Below are 26,941 nucleotides of genomic sequence, written 5' to 3'. Positions count from 1 at the left end.
GAAATCATTGTTCCAAAGGATGACAAATAACATGTTCTTGCTTTGCTGCAGTAAATTTAATACAACAACTGATTCAACACATGTTGATAGATGTAAACATTCTAATAAATGAAAAAGCTGTGCTTCTATATATTTTTGAATACTTATAGAAATCTATGTAAATATATACTATTTATGAATGCTATATTTTAGCTTTAAGAGAAGAACATCACTCCGGCATAGGAACTGAACTTCCTCCAGATACAAGTAAATATTTTATCCTAAAGATCATCAATAAAGATAAGTGTTTGAGATAACTAAGGGTTTGAACATCCTGCAAATACATTAAACTAAATAGGAATTCTGGGCTGTGTTCTATAATTGGATTATTGAAGAACTGAATCAGCGTTTTTCTGTCGATCTTTATCTGCTCAGCAATTTGTCTTATCCTCTCTCTGTAATATAGTGAATGTTCATCCTATCATTCTTTCATTCATTCAGCATCATTCATTGTACTTATCAATTTCACAAGGACCTATACAAGAATTATACAGGTAGTGAGCAAAAAATGGAAACACCTGGGTAAATGAGGAACACCAAGCATATTTCAGCAAGGACTTTCATACAGTTGTGTTAATTAAGCATAGTCAGGATCATGTATTAAAATGCTGGACTGTCCTGGTTGGCTGTAACTATGGATGCAAGAGGGAGACCCCAGTGACTTTGAAAGAAGGGTGATTGAGGGGGGGGGGGCAATTCACAGGAGCTTCCATGACCAAGAGAGCTCAGCTTAATTTCCTAATGTTTCAGATGACAATGACAAGATGACATTCTGTATGTTTACTGCTGGTGCAGCTGAGGGTGGACCAACACCTTGCAGGCCAAACAATAAGTGTTCTTGGTCTGTTGGGCCTGGTATACTTGTTATAGGGCAGTGATGGCTAACCTGTGACACTCCAGGTGTTGTGAAACTACAAGTCCCAGCATGCTTTGCCAGCTATCAGCTAGTCATCTACTGGCAAAGCATGCTGGGACTTGTAGTTTCACAACACCTGGAGTGTCACAGGTTAGCCATCACTGTAATATAGGGAGCAATACCTACCTATAGGCCATGTTGTGCACCTCTGGCATATAGCATGTATTTTACTGTAATTTGTTACAGAACACATTGTCAGCTGTCATTCAGTTTGAAGAATTTTATCATTTCTATTTGGAAATAATAGACTGTGAAAGTATCCCTAGTCATCAGTATTGAGCAACTGTGAACGCATAGTAAAATTCCTCTTCTATATTTAAGATGCAAATATATCTATTTGAATTATCTTGGCTTGGTAAGTTAAAATTGTATTAAAGAAGATGTCCACTGATTCGTTTTTGCCTTTAAAGACATTGTTGTTTTTAATTCCCCTGCAAAGTCACAGAATATCTGCGACTTGCAAAATCCGCAGGTTATTACATTTACCCTCAGGTCTCTCCTTATTTTACCACATCCTTGTGGAATACATGGATATTGACAGCATAGCTAATGTGTAGTTTGCTTGTCAAACATTAAGCCATACAGACAACATGTGGATGAGACGTTTCATCAACTTTCTTAGATGTGTTTTTCTACCTGCTTTAAACATACCCACAATATAAAACAAAAAACTTGTTTAGCTGTGTTAACATTTGAGGCCTTGGCTCCTAAGGGCCGTGTTAATACGAACAGAAGTTACCATTCAACTTACTGGGCAGGAGATGATATCACAGACAATATATTCAGCCAACTAATAATAAATAATAAAGTGGTCATTTCTAGTTGTGATAAAGGGTCCGTCAATGCCAAAGGACTATAGTAGGAGTAATACAGTTAGACTCAACATTGAGGTGATTCCAGCATGTACTTTTTATGATGCAATCCTATGTCTGATGTTGGGTTGAACTTATGGCAGAATTGGGTGCATCTGACACTTGCGCCTCCTGACAAGTGGAGAGGAGGAGCAGGGGAAGGATGGGACCATCAAACATAGACCGAGTACAGAAAATCATGATTACGCAAGTGAGTCTAAGGCAGACCAGAACAGAGACACACATTCATCTGTAAAGCCTGATTATCCAATAGGTTAACTAGGCTGCAGCCTAGGGCGCAAGGCTTTTTTGGGTGGTGCAATATTATGACAGTGAGAGGAAGTGAAATTAATTTTAAAATATAACAGAATAGTTGTTTTCCAAAGTAAAAAACAAATGTAGTAAGGTTTTAATCTTGACATTTTCCCATGGTAAAGGCTGAAAATAATGAGTCATCCTTGGGCGGACGCTTGAGAATAAGCGAGTAGGAGAGACAGGGATGGCTGCAGGTGCAGGTTGGACAGCCCCCCTCCCCTTTAACATCTTCACCTTTAGTAGCGCTGGTTCATGCCTCCGTTACACAGTTTTGATGTTAATGAAAACTAAATGAGTGACAAAGATTGTTGTGACCCTTTTATAAAGCCATGTGGATCTGAGTTTCAAAAAAAACCCCACTGGAATATAAACATTGGTGGTAATGGGGGAATGATTCTGGATTTTAAATTAAAGACAAGTTTGTTTTTGCCTACCATGTATTAGCCTGACGTGGAAGGTTAGAGAGCGCTATGAGTCAGGCCCTGTTCGCCTGTCAGGAACCATATCATTTGCACCTACTAGAGGGCATATATACACAGTGATGATAATGACGGTTGATAGCACTTGCTAGTCGCTTCTGATTGGCTGATGGCAAATTCACCCCAGGTTTTCTGCATTGATTGTGTATATATTATAGGAATTTATGGGCAAATTTACAAAGAATTGTTTTTGCTACTTTCATTCATACCTGGGGATTATTATTTCTGCTGTATCCTATGAAACTAAATAGCGAACATGTTTTTCGCTATCAAAACAAACTTTTCTTGTGCTTATGACCTGTTTGTGTGTATGCCTATGTGGGTAAGTATGCCTGACGTAACTCTGGTACATATGCTTCAGGTGCATAGCTCGACGCATTTTGAGATGTCTCCGACTCAGCATATTGGTGTAAATATGTTATTTGTGCAGGCTTTTTTGAAAATAAATTACGCCCAACATTTACAACTGAGCATCAGGCCCTATACGCTTATTCTTCCCATGTATTTGTCTAATATAAATATAAGTAGTAAATTTGAAAAATTTGAAAAAACAGTGTACTTAAAAGATTAGTTTATATGGTGGTGCTAGTAAGTCTGCTTGTAAAGTTGTATTGTTTGCCTTTTCTCACTCAGTATCCCTTTACCTCCTACCAGTGCTCTCCTGGTAATCTTATTGAGATGTAATAATCCTGTTACCAGTGAGGTGTCATTATCCTTGTACAATACAATAGCTTTTGGGCATGGTTAAATAACAAGGGACATATGCTTTATCATTAGGGGATTGGTAAGTCATCATTAGTAACGTGGCCAGGTCTGGAAAGGAATGGAAATATGATAAAGAGGTAGCAGACACTACCCTCTAAATGTGCTAGGCACAGAAGGAGAAGCTCAAACTATGTCTGATAATTAAATCCCACCTGCGCTGGGCACTATTAAGTACAGAAAATGTTTGAGGTTACAGCTTTATGGTGTAAAGCAGGCCTGTCCAACCTGCGGCCCTCCAGGTGTTGTGAAACTACAAGTCCCAGCATGCCCTTCCAGCTATCAACTGGTTGTCTACTGGCAAAGCATGCTGGGACTTGTAGTTTCACAACACCTGGAGGGCCGCAGGTTGGACAGGCCTGGTGTAAAGACTTTTAAAATCAGGTCTCATTATAATAAAAGTAGGATAATTGAGTATTTTAGATCTACTCATTTAACTATAATAATTATATGCAGTGCAATAATTCATTAGTAAATTTTGTGTTCACTAATTTAATTAAGTTAACCTTTTTGTTAGATCTCTACTTTTCTATTTCCAGAGTATTTAACAAAAGACACAAAAGATTTCTAGATGTTTTTCGTTTCCCTATTCTCATTTTTTAGCTTCTTTTTTTCCTTTATTTTTTTGTGTATTTATATAATTGTAGTATTTGTAATTTCTAGCTATGATAAATTCTCAGAATGTAAATTTACAAAATAAAGATGTGAAAGACAGAAGCTAACCGATCTGAATTATATTTCATAATAAAGCAGTGTGCAGAATGCCCGCTACAAACATACATTTGGCTCCACAGTGCCTGTTTCAAGGGAACTGGAATACCAGACTCAGCACACAGCAGTCTATTAATAGAGAGCACTCATTGCTGTAACTTCCTATATTGCAGCTTCTCAAAGTATGAATTTAATTATTCTGACTACAAATGTTTTCAATGTAACTCTGATTTTACAATTATGTATTTAGTAATTCTGTATTACTTAATATTCATTATCTAGCCTCCAGTAGTGCAGATACAGAAGAATCAATAGAATAATAGAATAATGGTGTTTGCCCCTATCCCCAAACTTGCCAAATGTAGGCAATTAACACTAAGATTGTATACTTAGGCATGATGCAGAGTGAATGAACACCAGTTTGCTTAGAGTAAATTGTGTGATTTCCCTCTGCACATGCCTATAAAGAAACCCGCAAGTATCTACGCCCATGCAGAGTTGCATACAACCACACTTGCCCCTGCTTGAGCCTGAAGAGACATGACGAGGGAGGGAAGGGGCATTCTAACATAGTAACGGTTAGAGAGTATTTGTGGAATTGCGAGTCCTGAACACAGACACACCTTTTACAGCCATATGATTTGCACCAGCTGGTGCAAATACACGCTGATTATGAAAATGACATTTGCCAGCAATAGTTAACCACTTGTGATTGGCTGATTGTGATTTTCACTTCTGAAGTTGCTGGGTGCTTTCTTCATTGAGCGTGCAATTACTTTAGGATTTTGTGTGCGTATTTTGTGACAGAAAGTAGTAAGTGGCAGGTACTGCCTTTTGGCTTACATGGTGTTCCTGCCACCTTCCAAAGGCCATGGATAAGCCCCTGTGGCTGCATGTCGCTTATACTTCAGCAAATCTGGATGATATTGACATTCATTCCCAGGAGAGAGAGCCTCATCTTCTGAAGGCATAGGCCAGCATAAGCATCTTTAAGGTCTGCTGGGTTAACTGCTAATCTGCAAAAATGCACAGTGGCTATGAGAGAGGCTAAGTACTTGGGCTACATAGTGGGGCGTGGGCAGGTGAAACCCCAATTGGACAAGGTAGAAACTGAAAAGAAATAGTCAAAGCCACTTAGAAAAACACAACTGCGAACCTTCTAAGGGTTAGTCGGTAGTTATCGGAGATTTGTAAAGCATTTTTCCACTAGGGCTGCTCCACGTATGGAGATACTGCAAAAGAGTGACCCTGATAAACTAGTGTGGACATACACTGTTATAGCAGACTGGACTGATCTTCGATCAGCACTTTGTTGTCACGGAATTGCAGAGATGGCCGCTAACCAGTATTAGCGCAACTGAACAGGGAGGCGCGGAGTGTAACGTAGCCCTGGTATTCACCAGGGACCCCTGTAAGGAAGTTTGGGCTTAGCTGCAGAGGGTATGCTGGTCGCGGTTCTTCAAGACAGTCATCGATGTAGCGACAGTAGTAGACAGGTGTAGTCAGACGTCCAGTTCAAAGCCAAACGAGCAGAGCGGCACACAGGGAGGATCCAAAGAGTAGTCAGGTCAAGACAAATCAAACCAGCCAAGCACCAAGATACCAATATGTAACACAGGAGATTAGTAGGAAGCAAGCCGAGTCAGAACTGAAGAACACTGGATCATAAGTTCAGGAGACGGTGGAGTAAGTAGTGAACCAATACTCTGGAACCCTAATGGTGTCAGAGGATGCTATATATAGTTATGTGCACCCTGATTGGGTTATGGAGATTCGGTGGTCAGACACACTGACTGCCGGCGGGTGAGCAGGGATAGCGCCCCGTTGCCTAGTAACGGAACACAAGTAGACTGAGCATGTGCACGCAAGGTGTGCAAGGGAACATGGGAGCATCCCATTGCTAGGTAACAGGACGTGGCTGTCGGGAAAGCGCAGTCGCTTGTCTCCTGCACCAAGTGTCAGTGCGGGGACGGCACCTGACAGTACCAGTCACCCCTGAAGAAGAAGACTTGGAAATCTGATTGTTCAAAAACTTTGATAACAGGTGGGGGGCATGCAAGTCTTTCTTCTCCACTCAGGACCTCTCTTCAGGGCCATATCCCTTGCAGTGGACGAGGAACTGAGTATTGCCGCGATTAGATCATGATCTCAAGATGCATTCAACCTCATATTCGTCGCCCAAAGCCGTCTAGATAGGAGGAGGCGGAGGCTGAAAGTTGGAGAATTCATTAAGAACCAATGGTGTTAATAAGGAAATATGAAATGAATTATGCAGGAGGTAGATGGCGCTTATAGGTAACCACATTAATAATATGGGAGATGCAGAAAGGACCAATATATCGAGGAGCAAATTTCATAGATGGTAGCTTGAGTCTGAAGTTGCGCATGGATAGCCAGACCTTGTCCCCTACATAAAGAACTAGAATCTTCCAACGATGACGATCAGCAAAGATCTTGTGCCGTTTTGAGGATTGTAATAGTTTAGATCGTACTTGAGTCCAAATTTTCGAAAAGTCACAAACCACATCTTGAGCTGCAGGTACCGGTGCACTGGAAGCCTCTGGAAAGGTGGGAAGTACAGGGTGTCTGGCAAAGATGGTAAAGAAAGGAGACACTCCAAGAGAATTTATGTTGATGGATGTTATGTAAAAATTCTACGCAAAGTAAATAATCACTCCAGGAGGATAGGTGATCGGAGTAGTAACAACGGAAGAACGTCTCCAACTCCTGGTTGACCCGCTCAGTTTGACCCGACAGGATGGTATCCCAAGGAGAATTTTAGCTTGATTCCTAGATTGTTGCAAAAGGATTCAAAAATGAATTGTACACCCCTATCGGAGATGATCTCAAGGGGCCAACCATGGATATGAATTTTTTTTTAATGAAAATAGTGACTAGTTCAGCAGCAGATGCCAATTTCTTAAGAGGGACGAAGTGTGCCCATTTGGTGAAACGATTGACCAGTCAAAATCTTCAGTGGACTAATGATAGGTCTGACGTCCGAATGACAAGAATCCGAAGGATCAAAAGACCTGGACAGTGTATAAGCCCTGGAATTTTTAGACCCAACACGATAAGTCAAGATCAACTGGAATCTAGAAAAAAAAAGTGATCAGCGGCCTGACGAGGGTTAAGGCACTGGGCAGATTCCAGATAAGTGAATTTCTTATGATCCGTGAATACAGTAATAGGATGGAGAGCGCCCTCAAGAAGGTACCACCACTCTTCTAAGGCTATTGTGATTGCCAGAAGTTCCTTGTCTCTGATGCCATAGTTGGCCTCACCAGGTAAATATTTCCTATAGAGAGCGCCGCATGGAGAAAAGGTGCCAACGGAATTCTCCTGAGAGAGAACTGCTCCCACGCCCAGAGAGGAAGCACTAGAAACTCTAGAAAAAGTAGCTGGTCAGGTTGTCTCAAGACAGGAGCAGTGGTAAAAGATTCCTTAAGTACTTTAAAGGCCAAAACTGCCTCCTGAGGCCAGTTTTGCCTAGTCCACCTGGGTAAGCGAGGTGATGGGCGCGATCAAAGAAGAGAAGTCTTTAATGAATTGCCGGTAATAATTGCAGAATCCAATAAAATGCTGAGTGGCCTTTAGGCCGGGGGTTGAGGCCAATTAAGGATGGATTCTACTTTTTTAGGATCCATTTGAAGACTCATGCCGGAGATTTTACACTCGAGGAAGGGGACCTGATGTTGTTCAATAAGGCACTTTTCCAATTTGCAATACAGGTGATTGGTACGGAGGCAAGACAAAACTTCTTCGACTTGATCTCGATGAGAAGTAAGGCTATAGTCCCCTCAAGGATCCAGTTTGGTGAAAATCTGGGCTCCATGGATCCGATCAAAAAGTCCTGATATGAGAGAAAGCGGGGTAGCGGTTTTTCACAGTAATAGCATTCAGCTTCCAGTAATCGATGCAGGGTCTAAGGGTACCACTCTTTTCTTTGACAAAAAAAAACCCTGCACCTGCTGGCGAAGAAGACTTTCAGATAAAACCATGTTCAAAATTTTCAGAGACATATACTGACATGGCTTGAGTCTCAGGGAGGGATAGGGGGGAAGACCCTGCCCCTAGGGATGCTTTTGTTGGGTATGAAGTCAATAGGGCAATCCCAGGGATGGTGTGGAGGCAGGGACTCGGCTGTAACTTTGCTGAACACATCTACAAACTCGGCATAGTCCTCAGGAAGAACTGGCTGCGGAGTAGAGACTAGACAGGAGATCAAAGACTTGGGAGAGTGTACAGCAGTCAAACAATGTTGTTTACAGGTGGATCCCCAAGAAATGACTTGGGCACGAGACAAATCGAACTGCGGATTTTGAGCTTTAAGCTACGGAAGGCCCAGAATAACAGGATTGACGGACTGAGGAAGAATTAGGAAACTTATCTACTCGGAGTAAAGCGCTCCTACTTACAGCCGTAAGGGACTGGAGTTGTGGTCGATGGAACCATTGATGATACGATTACCATCAATCGCGGTCAGTTCCAGAGGCTGTGGCAATGGGAGGATGGAGAGACGGAGCATGGAATCCAACTGGGGGCTATCCGGAGAGAACAGAGTAATAGGCATAAGAAATTTAGAATCTCTCAAAGAGTAGAGAGTGAGGGACTTGGATCCAAGGATGAGCACCCTAACATCGCCTTTCCCAGCCTCTTGGAGCATGAGGAGAGAAGATGACCCAAGTCCCCACAATAAAGGCAGATGCGATTCTTGATGCATCTGTCGTGCTCCTCCTGGGAAAGATGAGAGCGGCCTATTTGCATGGGCTCCTCAGGAGGAATTGCTGGAGACTGGAACTGAGGTGCCAGGCGAGGGAAGGCACGCTTGGTCCGTTCTCGTTCTTGAGTACGCTCCCTGTGGCATGACATTTGTGCTGCAAGCTCCAGGCATTAAACAAATGTTCATTCTGCAGACAGATGCATCTAATGTAGTTCTGTCCCAAGTCAAGAAGGGGGTTTAATACTGTTAGGAACTCCCAAGTCAGTACAGTGAAACTCGGAAACTACTCTGAAGGCCAGGTGTTCGCTGGAGCCCCTAGTGGTGGGGACAGACTGGGCTGCGGGCCGACCGAGGGTCGAGTAACATATACTGACTTAAAGGAGTTCCCAGAAGTGGAGTGATTGGTGGACTGTAGTATAAGAAGAATCCTAGGTCAAAAGGTCACAGGCACAGATGCAATATCCAAGGGCAAGCGAAGGGTCAAACTCACAGGCAGAGAAGCAAAATCCGAATTCCAGGCAAAAGGTCAAGGTCAGAAGAGAAGGGTCACAGGTCCAATAACAAGCAGGGGTCAAAACACGGGTAGTCAAATCCAAGGTAGCAGGAACCAAAATGGATAGCACAAGCAGGCAGCAGAACTGAGGACAGAACGCTATAACCGGCAATGAGGCAGCAGACCTCATTGCCTTAAATACCAATACAGACCAATCAGTAGTTGGATACACAGCTGCAGGCTAATTACTCATACAGAGCAGGGCCAATCAGGGCTTGTGCTTGAAATACACAGATGCAGGCTAATGCCTGTAATATCAGCCCACTAGTAAAATTAGCCCACAGCCTGCCTGTCATACGCATGCGCCCGCCTACCGCCGGGACGCCGCGCTATAGTAGAGGCGTCTGGCCGTTGCCTTGGTGACGGCTGGGCAGGAAGAGGAAATGACGTCCCGGTCGTCATGGTGACGGCCGGGACGCCAGGGCTCACGGGAAGCGAGCCGCGGCGGCTGTGAGTGCCGCCGCGGCTCGTGACAAATACCCTATACTTTATTTGAGTCGCAAGTTCCTACCATGTGAACACAAAAATATGCAACAGTGGAAAAAGAATGTCCATAAAATGGGCAACAGAAGCCCTGTGTTACTATCTGCTGGGCTGGGAATTTACCTTAGTAACTGATCATGAACTATTAAGTTGGATGCATACCAACAGGGAGGTGCATGCCAAGGTGACTCTGTAGTTCTTGGCCCTCCAGTCTTGCGAGGTCATGGTGGAACATAGTCCAGGTATTCTGCACAAGAATCAGACAGCTTATCAACGAAGTATGCACTCTCCGTGAAGTATGCGTTGCCATACACAGTGATGCTGGGGGGGGGGGGGGGGGGGTGCAGGATAAGGGGCAAAGAGAGCCATTCCCCAAGACAGTTCAGGCTGACAATGGGGTGTTACAGGCTGCCGTGTGGGGAGACAGCCTTATACGGACATAAACAAAGTGTAAACTCACACAGGTGGAACTCCTATGATTAATGGGTTCAAGTTAACTATTTAAGTCTGTGCTTTTATTATGACAGGTATTGATACCTAATTGGTGGGCCATTGACTAGAGAGTGTTGCTGTGTTAGTCAGTGCTAGCGTTGCAAGTTATTTTTTCTTTTAAGAAAAAAAGGTTCATATGTTTTTGCTATACTGACAAAATAAAAGAATAATCGTGAACTAACAATGTTGACAAACAATTGGAAGCTTTCCACTTGTATATAAATATTGCTAAGTGAGTTGGAAATCAGAGTAGAGGGGTATTGTAGAAGAGAGAAAAAGGGATATGGGGGGAATATAGGGCCTAGGGCTGAGGCTGAAGATGGAGCCTATCATGGAAATATAACAGCGCTAATCACTGGTCTGCATCTTCTAGAATTACATTGGATAATATTGTCTGAGGCATTACATAAGTCCACCAAAGGGGGCATTCTGAGAGGTTAGTCTGTTGAGAAGGTACCATAGGCACCAAGATTGATTGAACTTGTGACATCTGTTATATAAATAAACTGGGTTGTTTTTTTTCAATCTTTGCTAAATTCCATATATTTTTATAGACTAGACGGAAGGAGGGGGCATCTGGCCATTTCCCATCAGTATATTTACTTAACCTCTCTATGGAAAGGCCTATTAGTAATGCCCAAGGGCTGTTGGCAATAAAGACATTAGTTTTTGATCAGTGATGTTATCTTAGAAAAAATATATTTTCAGGCTAAACCATCATATATGGAGAAAAGGGCCTTTCTCCACACAGCCTCTCCAATGTTATGAGAAAGTAGAATCATACACTGGCTCAGCATTTAGAAAGCTCACGTCCAACCTGGTATTATTCCTACCATTTGTTCCTCTCTAGTAAATAATGAGGAAAAGAGAGTGTTTAATAACTCTGCTTTTTTCTTAGTATCATTTATCAATTCACCCATCTCAATTATTAGGGGTCCTATATTATCTTTTACAATCCTTTTGCCATTTATATACTTAAAAAACGTTTTGGGGTTTGTCTTACTTTCTTTTACAACTTGTTTTTCACTTTCTAATTTAGCCAATCTAATTTCCTTTTTGCATGTTTTATTACATTCCTTGGACTCCTCAGACCCTCCAGACTTAAATAATTTAAATGCATGCTTCTTCTTTTGCATTTCTTCCCTTACCTTTTTATTTAGCCACATTGGTTTAGACTTAATTCTTTTACATTTATTTCCCATAGGAATGAACTTATACGTGTATGTTACCAACAACATTTTAAAGGCAGCCACTTTTGTTCCGTATTTTTTCCTTCAAAAACTTTGTCCCAGTCTATGCACTTTATAGACTCCTTTAGCATATTAACATTTGAATTCTAAAACTAATTTAAAATGAGACCATATTATGATCACTGTTTCCCAAGTGCTCACTTACTTGAATATTTAATTTTACGTCTACATTATTTGTTATTAGTAATTGGGACATGTAATGGTATTTTAGCGTGCTCAGAAACCTGTTTCCCCTAGCTGTACTGCAGGTCTCAGTAATCCAATCAATGTCCGGATAATTAAAATCCCCCATAATTAATACTTGACCTAGCTGTGTAGCCTTTCAATTTGCTGTAGAAGTTGGGCTTCCTCAATCATACCAATATCTGGTGGTTTATAGCACATGTACTACAAGTAGAGATGGTCACTGACCCCCGTGTTTTGGTTTTGTATTCGGTTTTGGATCTGGATTACCTTCGTGTTTTGCAAAACCGCCCTTGCGTGTTTTGGTTTTGGTTTTGGCTTTGTTTGGTTTTGTTGTACTATTTTTGAAAAAAATATTTTTTTTTTTGTCTAAAATAACCTAATTTAGTGCTCCACCAGTCTTAGATAAGTGAGGTAATTCTAAAGCTAATAAATTATGAAAAAAACAGTTTAATCCCTAGTAGGCTGTCCTTAATTCGAACACTTGTCTGCAAATTATACAGACAAACCTGGTTGTCTACCTCCTCCATCTTTGATTATTGGCAATGTAGCCATCGTCTTTCGGTGTATATTACACCCTCCACTTGTAGTTGAATATAAAAAAAGCAGCCTGCACAGACTGTGGAACTAGAAAGTAAAATTAAATGGACCACGGTAGTTTGGTGGCTACCTATCCCCCCCCCCCGCCCTCCACTTCTAGTTGAATATAAAAAAAAGCAGCCTGCACAGACTGTGGAACTGGAAAGTAAAATTAAATGGACCACGGTAGTTTGGTGGCTATCTATGCTTCCCCCCCCCCCCGCCCTGCACTTGTAGTTGAATATAAAAAAAGCAGCCTGCACAGACTGTGGAACGAACTAGAAAGTAAAATTAAATGGACCACGGTAGTTTGGAGGCTATCTTTGCCCCCCCCGCCCTCCACTTGTAGTTGAATATAAAAGAAGCAGCCTGCACAGACTGTGGAACTAGAAATTCGAATATACAAAGAAATGGACAAAGGCAGTTTGGTATCTGTCTGCATCACACCCCCCCCCCCCCTCCCCATCCACTTGTAGTAAAATAGAAAAAAAAGCAGCCTGCATAGACTGTAGAACTAGAAATTCGAATATACACAGAAGTGGACAAAGGCAGTTTGGTATCTGTCTGCATCAGATCCCCTCTCCACTAGGAGTAAAATAGAAAACTATTCAGCCGTTATATAATCTAGAATATAAATAGAAATTGAGAAAGGCAATTTGGTATCTGTCTGCATCATAATCATCAACATCCTCATTAGCGCCCTCGTCACCTCCACAAATCTCCCCCTCATCCTCTTATATTTCCAAAGTGGCATCCTCAATTTGTGTATCACCGGCTACACTCGGGCTGTTCAGGTACACATCAGCAGAACTGCTGAAAGGGTCCTTCTTTATGGGTACACTAACAGAATGCTCACGATTAGACATACCACTGTTGGATGGACTCTCCACAGGGATTGGTGTCATTTGTGAATCAGAGCAAACATTATCCTCTAATGCCTTACTGTTATCTTGCAGCTCGGCTTTGACGCGTAACAGTAGTTGTACACCAGTTGTAGGCTCGGTAACTTTTTGGGATCTGCCACTAATAGCCAAAGGTGAAGGCCTCATTCTCTCTTTGCCACTGCGTGTGTAGAATGGCATGTTGGCAATTTTTTTTTTATCGGCACTTAACTTTTGCTCAGTAACACTTCTTTTTCGCTTCAGCACAGTAAAAAAAAAATTTGTTTTTGTTTTTTGGACTGATTTCGAAACACTGTGTAGTTTGACATCGCCTTGCCCAGATGACGTACTGGGAACACTACCATCAGGACTGGTGACAGAACCTGGTTGCTCATTCTGCTCATATGTGGACTGCTTTAAATCCATTCTGAGCCCAAAGCACTTGTAGTGCTACAAATTATTTGGTAGATACTGCTGACTTATAGTAATTTTGACAGCCAGAAATATTTATGCACAATTATGGGGGACACCCCAAAAGCACTGGGGAGTGCTAAAAAGTATTTGGTAGATACTGCTGACAGATAGTAATTTTGACAGCCAGAAATATTTATGCACAATTATGGGGGACACCCCAAAAGCACTGGGGAGTGCCAAATATTGAAAAAAAAAAAAAATCCTCTATCCTCCTCTCTTCTCTAGCGATTTTTGATAGCTCAATTGGAATAAGAATATTGTATTCTCTGTCCCTGCTCTAATCAGCCTGTGACTACACCCTGCTCTCTCCCTCTGTCAAATGGCGATGGATTGCTGTGGAGGCGTGTATTTATAATCTTGTCACGGGCACTAGGAGTTTTACCCAGAATTCACCAGGTGGAATTTCACTTTACCAGAGGCGCGGGGTCTAAGACAGTGACTGGTCTTCTCCAGGAACTCCCGCAAGGGAGTTTGGTTTTAGCGGCTGCCACTGTGCAGGTTGCGGCCCTCTGGGAAGTGTGGTGAATATACGGAACTGTACAACTGAATAGGAAAGAGAATGTCAATGATATAAATGCAGAGTCTCTGAACAATGGAAACAATGGTAACACGGTAGACCGATGAGCAGTAATAAAAGGAGGAGAGAGTTCCAAAGTGCATTAGCACACAGGTAGCATACAGCAGACCAATATATGACAACTGGATAAAGTCTATGGAAGGACCAATCAATAATGCAGCAGGAGGGTCAGCGACTCGCAGCTATACTTCCGAGGCACTATAGGTTTTAGTCCTAATAACAGGAACCATGCAAAATAGTAGGGTAAGCTGCTGATGACATATGTTCCCGCTGGTAAATGTAAAGACTTGTGCAGATGCTGGTATAATACTAGATAGCGTGGAGCAGTCTGTGACCGGTAAGTCTCACCACTGATGTGGAGAGAAGACTTGTCCGGGTGCAGGTATGTTACAAGGTAGCGTGAAGTGGTCTGCGACTAGCAAGTTGTACCACTGATATGGAGAGACGACTTGTCCAGGTGCAGGTATGTTACCAGATAGCGTAGAGTGGTCTGCGACTAGCAAGTTGTAACACTGATATGGAGAGATGACTTGTTCAGGTGCAGGTATGTTATCAGGTAGCGTAGAGTGGTCTGCGACTAGCAAGTTGTACCACTGATATGGAGAGACGACTTGCCCAGGTGCAGGTATGTTACCAGGTAGCGTGGAGTGGTCTGCGACTAGCAAGTTGTACCACTGATATGGAGAGAAGGCTTGTCCAGGTGCAGGTATGTAACAAGGTACCATGGAGTGGTCTGCGGCTGGCAAGTTGTACCACGATATGGAGAGAAGGCTTGTCCAGGTGCAGGTATGTAACAAGGTACCATGGAGTGGTCTGCGGCTGGCAAGTTGTACCACGATATGGAGAGAAGGCTTGTCCAGGTGCAGGTATGTAACAAGGTAGTGTGAAGTGGTCTGCGGCTGGCAAGTTGTACCACGATATGGAGAGAAGGCTTGTCCAGGTGCAGGTATGTAACAAGGTAGCGTGGAGTGGTCTGCGGCTGGCAAGTTGTACCACGATATGGAGAGAAGGCTTGTCCAGGTGCAGGTATGTAACAAGGTAGCGTGGAGTGGTCTGCGGCTGGCAAGTTGTACCACGATATGGAGAGAAGGCTTGTACAGGCGCAGGTATATTCCACAGCAAACAGAGAGCACGAGTAGAAACCGGTAATAGAGTAACAGGTTCCTTAAGTAGTGAGAGGTGATTGATTGACCAATGAGACTATGGGCAAGGTTTTAACAGTCCGTGGTTTCTGCTCATGCGCAATCCTTGGTCAAGATGGCGGATGGCCGCGGCGCAGAACAGGCGCCGGCAAGAGAGAGAGAGACCCATGTCCCAAACCAGAGGCACTAACCGTCCAGTGAGTGACAAATCTTCAAGTATCGCGAGAACCGAGCCCTGAGATCCGACGACGTCACAATGACATTCGGCCTCGATTTGGATTCCGGGCGGGTGGGAGAGTACCGAGGCTACTCGGCTCGGTACTCGGATACCCAAAGTTCGGGTGGGTTCGGTTCTCGGGGAACCGGACCCGCCCATCTCTAACTACAAGAGATATATATCGCACCTAGATGGTTTATTTCAAACAAAAAACACTAGTACTGATATCAACCTGAGTATTTCCAATCATAGGAGTGGTGCACCCACACTTTATCAAGGCATATTTGTCTTGAAAAAGCTATCAGTAGCGAAACGCGCGTTGGCGAGTCCACGCGCCAGCCGGCTCCTCAATAGGATATGCTATACCTACTTAAGCTTAAATATCAGCTAGGTTGATTACAATTTATATCAAATCTTCCTAAATTCACTACAGTTAGGTTGGAGCTGAGACAGTTCCAAGCGGCCCTAATACTACAACTGCTAGGCTTGGAATGCTATACCTTTGAATACAATCTGTTCAGACAGAGGGAGGGAAATATCATATTAGAGATATCCCATTCTTATTGTGAAACTTATATTAAACGTTTATCCTTATCAGGTTTCCCTGATTGATTGAGGGTATTTAAAATCTTTTTGGAGTGCTTATTGGGGGCTGTAGAAATACACCCTGTCTGCAGTATGATAGGCAATGATAATGTCTTGACTTTGATGAATAAGGGAGTAATAACCTATTTGAATAGGACCATGCATTAGAGGCATAACAGGAGCTTTACACTATAGATAGTTGGCGCGCCATAGCAGTGTGGAGCTGCTATTCTTAACAGTTCATGTGACTGGTTTACACTTTAATTATTTCACTCATTAAATTTGTTCTTAAATAAACTTAGAGATTCTTAGATGTAAATAAGAATATTTTAATGCATACCAATAAAGTTTGATTAAATGTTTTAAAATTTTGGACCTCAGAGTGCCCCGCTATACACATTTCCCCCTCTCCCCCACACTTGTTTTCATGGTTTATAGCATATCCCTATCAGCAACTTCTCTGAACTTTTTCCTCCACTGGACGTTTCCACACACAATACCTCTATATTATCACCAATATTCTCGTAAATATCTATGTGAATACTTGGTTTTAACTCTGGCTTAATATAAATACATATTTCTCCTCCCCTTTTATTTACCCTATCCCTCCTAAAGAGAGTATAGTCTTCCAAGTTCACTGCCCAGTCATATGTATCATCCCACCAGCTCTCCGTAATACCTATAATATCATACTGCTCATTCATTGCTACTAGTTCTAACTACCCCAATTTACCTGTCAGGCTGCTTGCATTTGCAAGCCTACACTTAAGTCTATTGCCTCCCTTAGGTATTCCTTTTTGCTTTACCAAGGGCCTCTTCTTATCGGCTATGCTTCCCTTTCCCCCCTCTCCACCCCCTTGACTCTTGTTAAAGTCCTCCTTACTACTCTCAATGTCTATCCTTTAAATACTTGCTTGCTTTCCCCCTTGAACCCTAGTTTAAAATCTCCTCCAACCTTCTAACCATCCTCTCCCCTAGCACAGCAGCCCCCTCCTCATTCAGGTGCAATCCAACTCTACAATAAAGAAGGCAACTAACCGAGAAATCAGCCCAGTTCTCTAAGATCCAAAGCCCTCCTTCCTACACCAATCTTTTAGCCGTGCATTAACCTCCCTAATCTCCCGCTGCCTCCCTGGACTAGCACGTGGCACAGGTAGTATTTGCAAAAATACTTCCTTGGATGTCCTTGCCTTAAGTTTGCGACCTATGTCCCTGAAATCATGTCAATGTCCTTTATCCCTTTCCCACCTTCGACATTTCATTCTCAGTACATACCCTTACACGTATCAGGATCCCTCACACACTCTTGGTAATACTTACATTGTAGCCCATGGCTAGCATACAAGTCTATAGAGGTGCAACATGGTATACTCTAGATTCACTTTCTCAGATATACAACATCTCCCAGCCTAAGCTACATTCATACCTCAAAGTCTTTTCTTTTCTCCAAACCTTTCCAAGGTAAAAAATATTCTTTTTTCCTTTTTGAGACAACATGCCACTATGAAGAAAGACATTATTTCTGTGCTCTATAGGAGGTTACTCTCCTTTAATTTATTTAATTTGGAACTATAAATGAAACATGAATCTGACTGGGAAAAAGATTTAGGCCATCCACCAGATGAGGGTTCCTGGGTAATCATTAGACAATAAATCACTAAACCTTCCATCTCTGAAGGAGAATTCATATAACATGTATTCAAGGCAGTACATGGTTCCAATTAGAATACACAATATTTTTCTATCTACTTCTCCATGCCGGCAAGGCTGTGGCCAAAGAGGAGAGTTTTATGATATCTGATGGACTTGTCCAAAGATATCTACCTTTTGGCTGGACATTAATAAGCTATTAGGTGATATATTACAAACTAAAATCAAGCTTAGCTCCTCGTCTGTCCTTTTCGGTTTCCCCATTCCACACCTCCCTAAAAAAACTCAATCAATTATCATTCCATTTACAGCAAGCTGCTAGGAGTTCTGTAGCAACATTTTGGAAACAACCTTCTATCCAGTCAAAAATAAGATGTGGTTTACAGTGGAAATGGAAAAAATAACTACATCCATAATATGAGAGACAAATTTAATCAGGCATGGGTACCATGTATTACTTACTTCTCTGGAAATTCAAACAACCCCTAATTAAATTTTTCTGGATTTAGACTTCAAAGACCTTTTTAATACTAGTACCCCATTAAGAAAATGTTACTTTTTTTGTTTTGTTTTAAGCCATTGGTATATTTCATTCTTTCAGGCTTTGTGTCACTGTCTTTCTAATCCTTACATCCATTCAATCTCCCTCACCCATCTTTTTATTTTTTTTAAGTTTCCTATATACTATTTTATACATTTCATAAATCAAGATAATATGGAGGCAATACAAACTTGTTTATGCTGTTTGAAAATGTTCTTTATTTTGTATGTTGTTCATATTTCACATACTTTTGTGTTCTTCTTTGCATTAACTTGAAAAAAAAACATTGTTACAAAAATAAAACAATAAAGCATAGATAGAATCAGGTGGCTGAGGATGATCTGGATGAAACTGCGTGGCAGCTTCCCATAGTGTTAGAGCATCCTTCACACTACCTTCTGGAGGAGATGGAGGCTCTTGGGCCCAACACAGCAGTGGCCCCATGCAGTGAGGAGCCACAGCAAGAGAATGCATATTCTGGTGTGTAAAACACTGTTAACTACTCCCTCTAGACCAACCTAAAATTTTGGAACTCACTAACGACTTCTCCAGCCCAAAGGAGTATACTGTAAGTAAGTACTCTACAAGAAGTTTCAGATGCTCTTACAAGTGTCAGGGCCACATTCCAAATGGAATTCAGAACTGCTGTGAAAGCCGATATCCATTCTATAGGTTCTCATACTGACACCTTGAATTGTAAAACAGATGAACTCTGAACTATAAATTTCTGGAGGTAATAGACCAGGAAATGACCAAGATACGAGCTGATGTGGAACTGCTCTGTGATCAAGTGGAGGATCTCGATAACCAATCCAGATGTAATAACCTTAGGATCAAAAATGTTTCAGAATCTGTTGAAGCCTATTTTTGACTGTCTGGAAATGTTCTTTTATAATCAATTGTTACCAGAAGTGCTTTCAGAGCATCTTTTTCTAGATTGTGCCTAAATCTCCAGCTGATCAACCACCAAGTGACAAATTATTTAAGTACTCAGTAAAAAGATTTAATTGGTCAGCACGGTTTTATCCAGAACAAATTAAAATCAAATTCAAGGTAAGCCAGACTGATCAACTCTAATTTATTACGGTCATCAATTTAACCTTCTGATGAAATTGCCAATAGCGACAAAACGCGTCAAGCTGTTATAAGGACTCTTTGGGCTTATTTGCAATTTCTCTTAAAAGGCCGTGATCTGCATTCACATCTTTTACCTGCTGGGAATTCACGACAGTCAAACCCACCAACATAGATTGATTGTGGTGATCAGCATGGAAGCTTTTATTTCTTTTTCGCTTTTGTCTACGTTGTCCTTGTTTCCCATCCTCTCGCCTCTATTTTTCCTTTAGTATTTCCTGCTTTGAACCCTGTAATAACATTATTTAATTCCAATAAAGTATTAAAAGACAATAAAATGGTAGTTAACTACGTAAAATCTCACATATGGTTGTTATGCTGAAGATTATTCTCATTAATCATGGTACACCACATGGAAGTGGTAGGTACAACTGTAACTTCCATTTAAAGGCTAAGACTTTCCTCGCATAAAAGAGGGTTTCAAGTTACAGTGTTTTTTGTGACACTGGGAATACAGGTCTCCTAGAAATGATAATCTAGGACACAATAACACAATTACATCCATCATATCATGTAAAATAGTAAATACATTTTTCCAGAAATCCTGAATATACACGCACTCATAAATCATGTAAAACAGAGTACCCTCCACCAATCCACATCTCTCATGTAAGGGAACATGCCTAACCCGAAATTTAAACAACCTCCAAGATGTATACTATAATGTGTAAATAATTACGTTGCGTGAGGCTTTTTCTAGCATTAAATGAAGGTCATCTGGCATTAGCAGGTCCCGCTTCCATATCTCATCATCCAGGGGCCAACTTCCCATTATTCAGAATTCTATGAAATCTTACCTGATGTGCCTTGAGAGAATGTGTATATACTGTATGTGTTGGGATATCACATTTAAGTAGAACCATAGTTTGCCATGAAGATCTGTATTTGGAGAGAAAACAGCTCATGCTGTATCACTTAACAGGCCAGGACTGTTGAAAATAAGGCCCAATGGAAAATAAGATTGCAATGAAAATTTGAATTATTAGCACCATTTAGTAGCATGTTTTTGTTTTTAACTGTCAGTTTCTATTAAGCTTCTAATGTGGGGGGCGCTTGTTGATTCTCACTGTCCTGACAGCTTTGCAATGAAAATGTGTTTGTGGGAATCTTCTAAAAAGCAAAAAGTATTGATTGAATGTGTGGTTTTGTAATCAATCATATGTTCAAGTTACTGTTCACTATATTGGATTACATAGTACTTCCTTCCATTAGTAATCCTTTTTAATTGGATAAGCATCACGCATAACTGTTTAAGTAGATTAATCTTGGAACAGAGGAAGGTCTACAAAACAAGCAAAAGTGGCAGAATTTTGAGCTATCTCTAAATAAATAAATCATATGCTTGCACAAATTAATTTTATACTGTTTTTGAGTAAATAATTTTTTTATTAGGCTTTATAGGACTAGAGATGTTAAACAATCATTAACAAAAATACAAATAAAAACATGTGTAAGGGAGGGGGGACTGGGAATGTTGGGTTGGAAAGGGTAGGAGGAGAGAAGTTAGTAAAGGGTAAGGTTTAACAGAATTCCAAAACTCCAAACATTCAGAGGTTTAGACTCAATAACATAGCCAAAAGTAGTATTAAAAACATATCAAACAAAAAACAACTTGACATATTTAGGTATAATCATTGTAGTTAAGTTGCGACGTATTCTCAATTTAGGCAGAGTGAAGCAGATGGCTCTTCCCTGACAAAAACCGTGTGAGATAGATGGATGGTGGGGAAAAGATTGGGGGAAAAGAAGAAGAGAGCTGCTGTTTATATGATTTGAGTTTTAAGAAAAGGTGGATTATGTGGTATTCACCAGTGGTTTGGCCTCATAATAATCTGTCCAAGGAAACTAAGTGACTTGGAAAGTGTATTATCTGAGATGGCAGTACAATAAGCAACATAAAATAAGTTGGGCAAACACTGTTAATTCTGGCGGTTAATGAAGGGGGGTTAACATTTTTCAAATGGAAGTGATTTGACATTTAGCTGCATTCAGGATATGAGTTTGGTTATGGCGTGGGTTGTCTGGTATGGGCCTAGGTAGAAGGTAGTAGAGGTAGTAGAGTGGGGAATCTGACATTTGATCATTTGTTATTGATTTAATTAGACTGTGAAATTTATCCCAGTAGTATTTTATTTTAGAACAACACCAACAAATATTCAGCAGAGTACCTCTGTGGCCACACAACCTCCAACATAAGTCTTAAGAGGTTGAGAAGATGGAATGGAGATGAGTTGGAAACCAGTACCACCTGTAGTAAAGTTTAAATTAATTTTCTTTTATCCTCACCGAAATTGAGGTTTTGGCCAGATTGGCATTGATCTTGTTCTACTATTCTACAAGAGTTCCACAGCGCAGTACACAGCACAAACAGTAGACTATACAGGGTGAAACAGTACAGAACAATAAAAAAAAGTAACAGAAACTTAGAAGAATACTTCAGAAACTCCAGGCAGGCTAATGCAGTAAAGACAGAGCAGAAGAACTGGTATGGAGACAGGAGGGAAGAGGGCCTGCTCATACGAGATTACATCCTAATGGAGGGTAAACAAAAATCAGGCACAAAAGGGGAGCCAGTTGAAGTATGGGAGAGAGAAAAGGGGGGCCGGGAGGAGAGAGGGGAGAATGAGCGGAGGAGATGAGGGGGTTGAAAAGAATTACTGAAGATTCTCAAGTACATGAGCTAGGACATAGATAGAATGCGTTTTCCACAAGCATAAGAGTCTATGGAGTATATTCATTTTGATAGTCACTATGTAGCCAAACCAAGATGAGTTTGTTCCATTTTGCCTTATCAGATTTTATAGATTCTATTAGTTTGGGGAAGTTGGCAGTATATAATTGAGTGTAAAATTTTGTAATGATACCCCTGATATTTAAGCTTTTGGCTCTGCTGGCAAAAGTTATAATTCAATTTCAAAGTCTGCAACATATCTGGGGGTACATTCATATCCAAAATCTCGGCTGTCCACATTTATTTTAATTAGATAAGACACTATAGCCTTAAATTTGTTTGAGGAGACTGGGAAGTGTAATGTGGGGTCTTGCTATGGTCAGGAGAACATCACCAGCATATAAAGCTACAGTATCTTGTGGAGTTGAGAACCTATTGCTATACCTGGTATGGTAGTGTTGTTGCGAATGCCAGCTGCAAGTGGTTCCATAACCAGCACAAATACTAAAGGGGATAGGGGGACAGCCCTGTAATGTACCATTTTTGAGTTGGAGTTGAGGTGAATCTATTAGCAAGAATGATAGCCAATGTGTTATGGTACAGAGCAGACACCCTTCTACAACAAAGCTCCTTTGATCCCCATGCTCACCAGAGCCTGTTGCTTAAAGGGTCAAGCTACTCTATCAAAGGACTATTCTGTGCCAAGTGTCACCACCAGTGCCGAAAGGACTCGAATTTTCTAATTTTTATATAGTTCATACAATTTTACATAGCACTTTCCTCCCCAAGGTTCCAGACACAGGGAGACAAAAGGCTTGTTTACAAAAGTACAGTACAAATGCTCTTTTATGACCATAAAACATCTTACCTGGTTTTAAGGAAGCAAACAACCTTTGCTGGCCAACATTGTGGCATCTTAGGGATGTACACTTTCGCAACATTCGATGGGAAGAGTTGCGTTGATCGTGGGGTTTTTATTTTCTTTAGCTAAATTTTGTTAAAGTTTTTACAAAAGTTTACAATGGAAAGGCAACATTATTATTATCTTTTATCTATAAGGCACCACAAAGGGTCTGCAGCACCGTACAGTACATATACAGAAAGCAGTGATCCATAAAATGATCCATGAAGAACAAAATACAAAGAATAGACTGAATGAATAAGAATTACAGGTAACATAGTAATGCAGATCAAATTATTTGTGGGACAGTGATTGACAGTGATGAAAGTAACCAGTGAGAAGTAGACCTAAGCTTAAAATAATAGGTCTATGGAAGCAGGCCAAGAGTTACAGAGGTTGATGGAATAGTAGAAGGAGCACACAAGGAAAGAGGGCCCTGCTCGTGAGAGCTAACATCCTAAAGGAAAGGGGGAGACACAAATAGGGTGGTACTAACTGGGGGTGAAAGTTGGGACAAGGTATTTAGGAGGAGAGCTGAAAGACTTAAATAAAGAAGTGAGTCTTAAGGGAAAGCTTAAAGCCTTTGGGCCTGATTCATTAAGGATCTTAAATGAAGAGGTATCATATTTCAGTCTCCTGGACAAAACCATGTTACAATGCAAGGGGTGTAAACTAGTTTTCTGTTTTGCACATAAGTAAAATACTGACTGTTTTTTCATGTAGCACACAAATACTTGATAGCTTATTTGTACACTGAAATTTAAAGTTGATATTTGTGTGCTACATGAAAAAACAGTCAGTACTGAGGATAGCAGTGGGCAGCAGCATTGAGGATAGACTTACGATGATGAGAGTCAGGAAGGCCAGAAAGAAGGAGATTGCAGTAGTCAAGATGGGAGTTTACAAGAGAGTGAATAAATGTTTTGGTGGCTTCTGTGTTGAGAAAGGCCGTATCTTGGATATATTCTGGAGGTGGAAGTAGCAGGATTTTAAGAGGGACAGAATGTGAAGTCGAATAATTGAATGACGTTGTTCTAAATTAATAAAGTATTGATTGTAATATTTTCACATGCGATTGCGATTAGTACACTACGTCATGCCAGGAATTGGCATGGGCAAACAGATCAAATACACATACACTCACTTCTACATTTGTAAATAGTTGACATTTAATAAAGTTCCAACTCACATTCTTATATTATTAAGAATTAGAGATTATTTGCGCAAAGATAAACTTACATTAAAAGGTATTTTTGGTTCGGGTCCTAAGAAATGTATCGTGTTTGGTCTTATATTAACCCCCATTTTACCAGCAGGAATCCAGTATCATCGAAGAAGCGATTGCTAGTTATGATTAGTACAACAATAATTCTCAAAAGTACTCTGTTAGAGGGTTAGTTTAAACCAGATTTTCGGCGGTGGTAGTCATTATTTTGGCCGAAACAACAATGACAGCATTTAAACCGATAACAAAAAGCAGATTAGTTTGAGACCAACATAGATGAAATACAGACTTACCCTGAAGACCGCTGATGCTAATTGCGACTACACAACAAGCCAGTTATGGGATTCTCATCATTTAAAATGACCACACTGAGATTGTCGGTTTTAAGTGGGCAATGGCAGGACCCGCCACGTCTATAATGGGGAACTCCTAATCCTAACCCTAAACATAACCCTAATTGTAACCCTAATCCTAACCATAACCCTAACCCTAGAGCTAACTGTTAGATTACATTATAGACTTGGCGGATCCTGTCATTGTCCCCTTAAAACCGTCAATCTCAGCGTAGACATTTTAACTGCTGAGAATCCCACAGCCAACCCTCTGTCCCAGGTACACCCCACGATAACCTGGGCTAACCTAGGGACCTCATTGCAGTGAATTACAGGACGGGCAGCATGGTGGCTTAGTGGGTAGCACTACTGCCTCACAGCACTGGGGTCATGAATTCAATTCCCGACCATGGCCTTATCTGTGTGGAGTTTGTATGTTCTCCCTGTGTTTGCGTGGGTTTCCTCCGGATGCGCAACTTCATTTGGTTTCCTAACACAATCCAAAAACATACTGAGACAGGTTGTCATGTTCATGTGGAATCTGATAATGTACCATTTGCCAGAACAGTGTACCAGTTATCGCCTGTCTAACAAAGTCTGTGGAATCTCCTAGTGCACCTATCTGCCTGATATCCCGTGTACCAGTTCCCGGCTTGTCTGACTATTCTCTGCCTGATATCCGTGTACCAGTTCCCGGCTTGCCTGACTATTCTCTGTCTAATATCCGTGTACCAGTTCCCGGCTTGTCTCACTATTTCCTGCCTGATATCTCGTGTACCACTTACGCGACCTGCGAGTTCCCGGCAGCTAAGTCAATTGAGTAACACCGTTAGACTTTGCGCATCTGGTCTGCCAGTGCTAATCAGGATTGATACAGGTACTCCTGAAGTTGTAACAGTGATTAGCTTCAACTTTTTAGGAACCTATCATTGCTGAAAATATTTTAAACAAAGTTCTGATCATGAAAGAAGATATTTTCCTATAAACAGCAAACTTTCCGTCAGTAATCCTATTGAAAACCATTGCAATCAGCCTGTCCTCCAGTGACATCTGCCCTCATTGTACAGCTGCAATTAATTATGCCTCTTTTGTGGAATTCCAGAGTTAACAATTCTGGACCCGATGCTGAGTTGGACGCATATTAGGTGGAAGGTAAGATCCGTTCGGTTCTCCACCTGTAGAATATGCACTAACTTTATGTCAGGCATACATATACCCACACACGACTCATACAGGTGTATATGTATCTCTGTGCTGGTTTGCCTCAGCTACATTTGTATGACCATGCTCTAACAGTACTCAGCCTATGTTAGACCACTCCTTACCCCCCTGTTCCGCCTCTCTAGTTGTAAGGAGGCGCAAGTGTCATCTGTGCACAACGCTGACATGCAAACGTGCACAACTCCATTTGTGGGAACGCAGTGCAAATTTTTGTAGTTCACACAAACTGGCATCAGTTCAACTCGGCATCGCGACCTCTATGTGTAATTGTAGCTAAATAATAATAATGTAAAAAAACCCGGTAATCAATCTATTTATTTTACAATTTTACAAGAATGAGTTGTTTCAGTTTAATTCAAAGCAAATTTAGCAAACAGCTGAACTATAGTTAATTTCCTGAAGATCATCATAGATGGAGTGTCCATTACTTAGCAGTTTGTTGCTGTGAAGTGACATGCAAACGGAAATCAAAACAGGATATATCGAGAAAGAAGCAGGAATAGTAAGGAGTTGAAATAAAGGGGGAATGGACGGATGTGGGTCAGGATGGGGATACAGGATGGATACAAGCAGGCTCTACCAGAAGGGTGGGCTAGAGGGAAAATTTCCCTTGGCCTCCGACTGATAGGGGGCCTCAAAATTTTCCAACTTGTAGTTTTTGTGTGCCAATTTTTTTTATCCAATATATTTATCCAAGTGCTAATTTGCCAATTTATAACTAATACAAGTTCAAACCTAGCACCTAAACATGTAAATTGGTTAAATCGGCACAACGCACAGCAGCACATGCACTTATTGCTCTCTGTGCATGATGCATCTATCCAGACAGACACATCAGAACGTCACCTGTCCTTGAGATTTGACTCGCAACTTCACAGGGGAATAGTTTGTTTATAATTACAAAACTGGACTGGACTGTTTGATGCTCAGCTTTTACTTGATGTTTTTACGTGAACAACTGAATGCTTTTAAAGGTAAACAGCATAAATTAGGTACCAGGGCCTTAACTGGGGCGGTGCTGCCGATGCCCTAGCGCAGAGCACAGGCTGCCCTG

The sequence above is a fragment of the Mixophyes fleayi genome, chromosome 2 (assembly GCF_038048845.1).
Source record: "Mixophyes fleayi isolate aMixFle1 chromosome 2, aMixFle1.hap1, whole genome shotgun sequence".
Taxonomy (NCBI): Eukaryota; Metazoa; Chordata; class Amphibia; order Anura; family Limnodynastidae; genus Mixophyes; species Mixophyes fleayi.
This window is presented reverse-complemented; position numbering follows the sequence as displayed.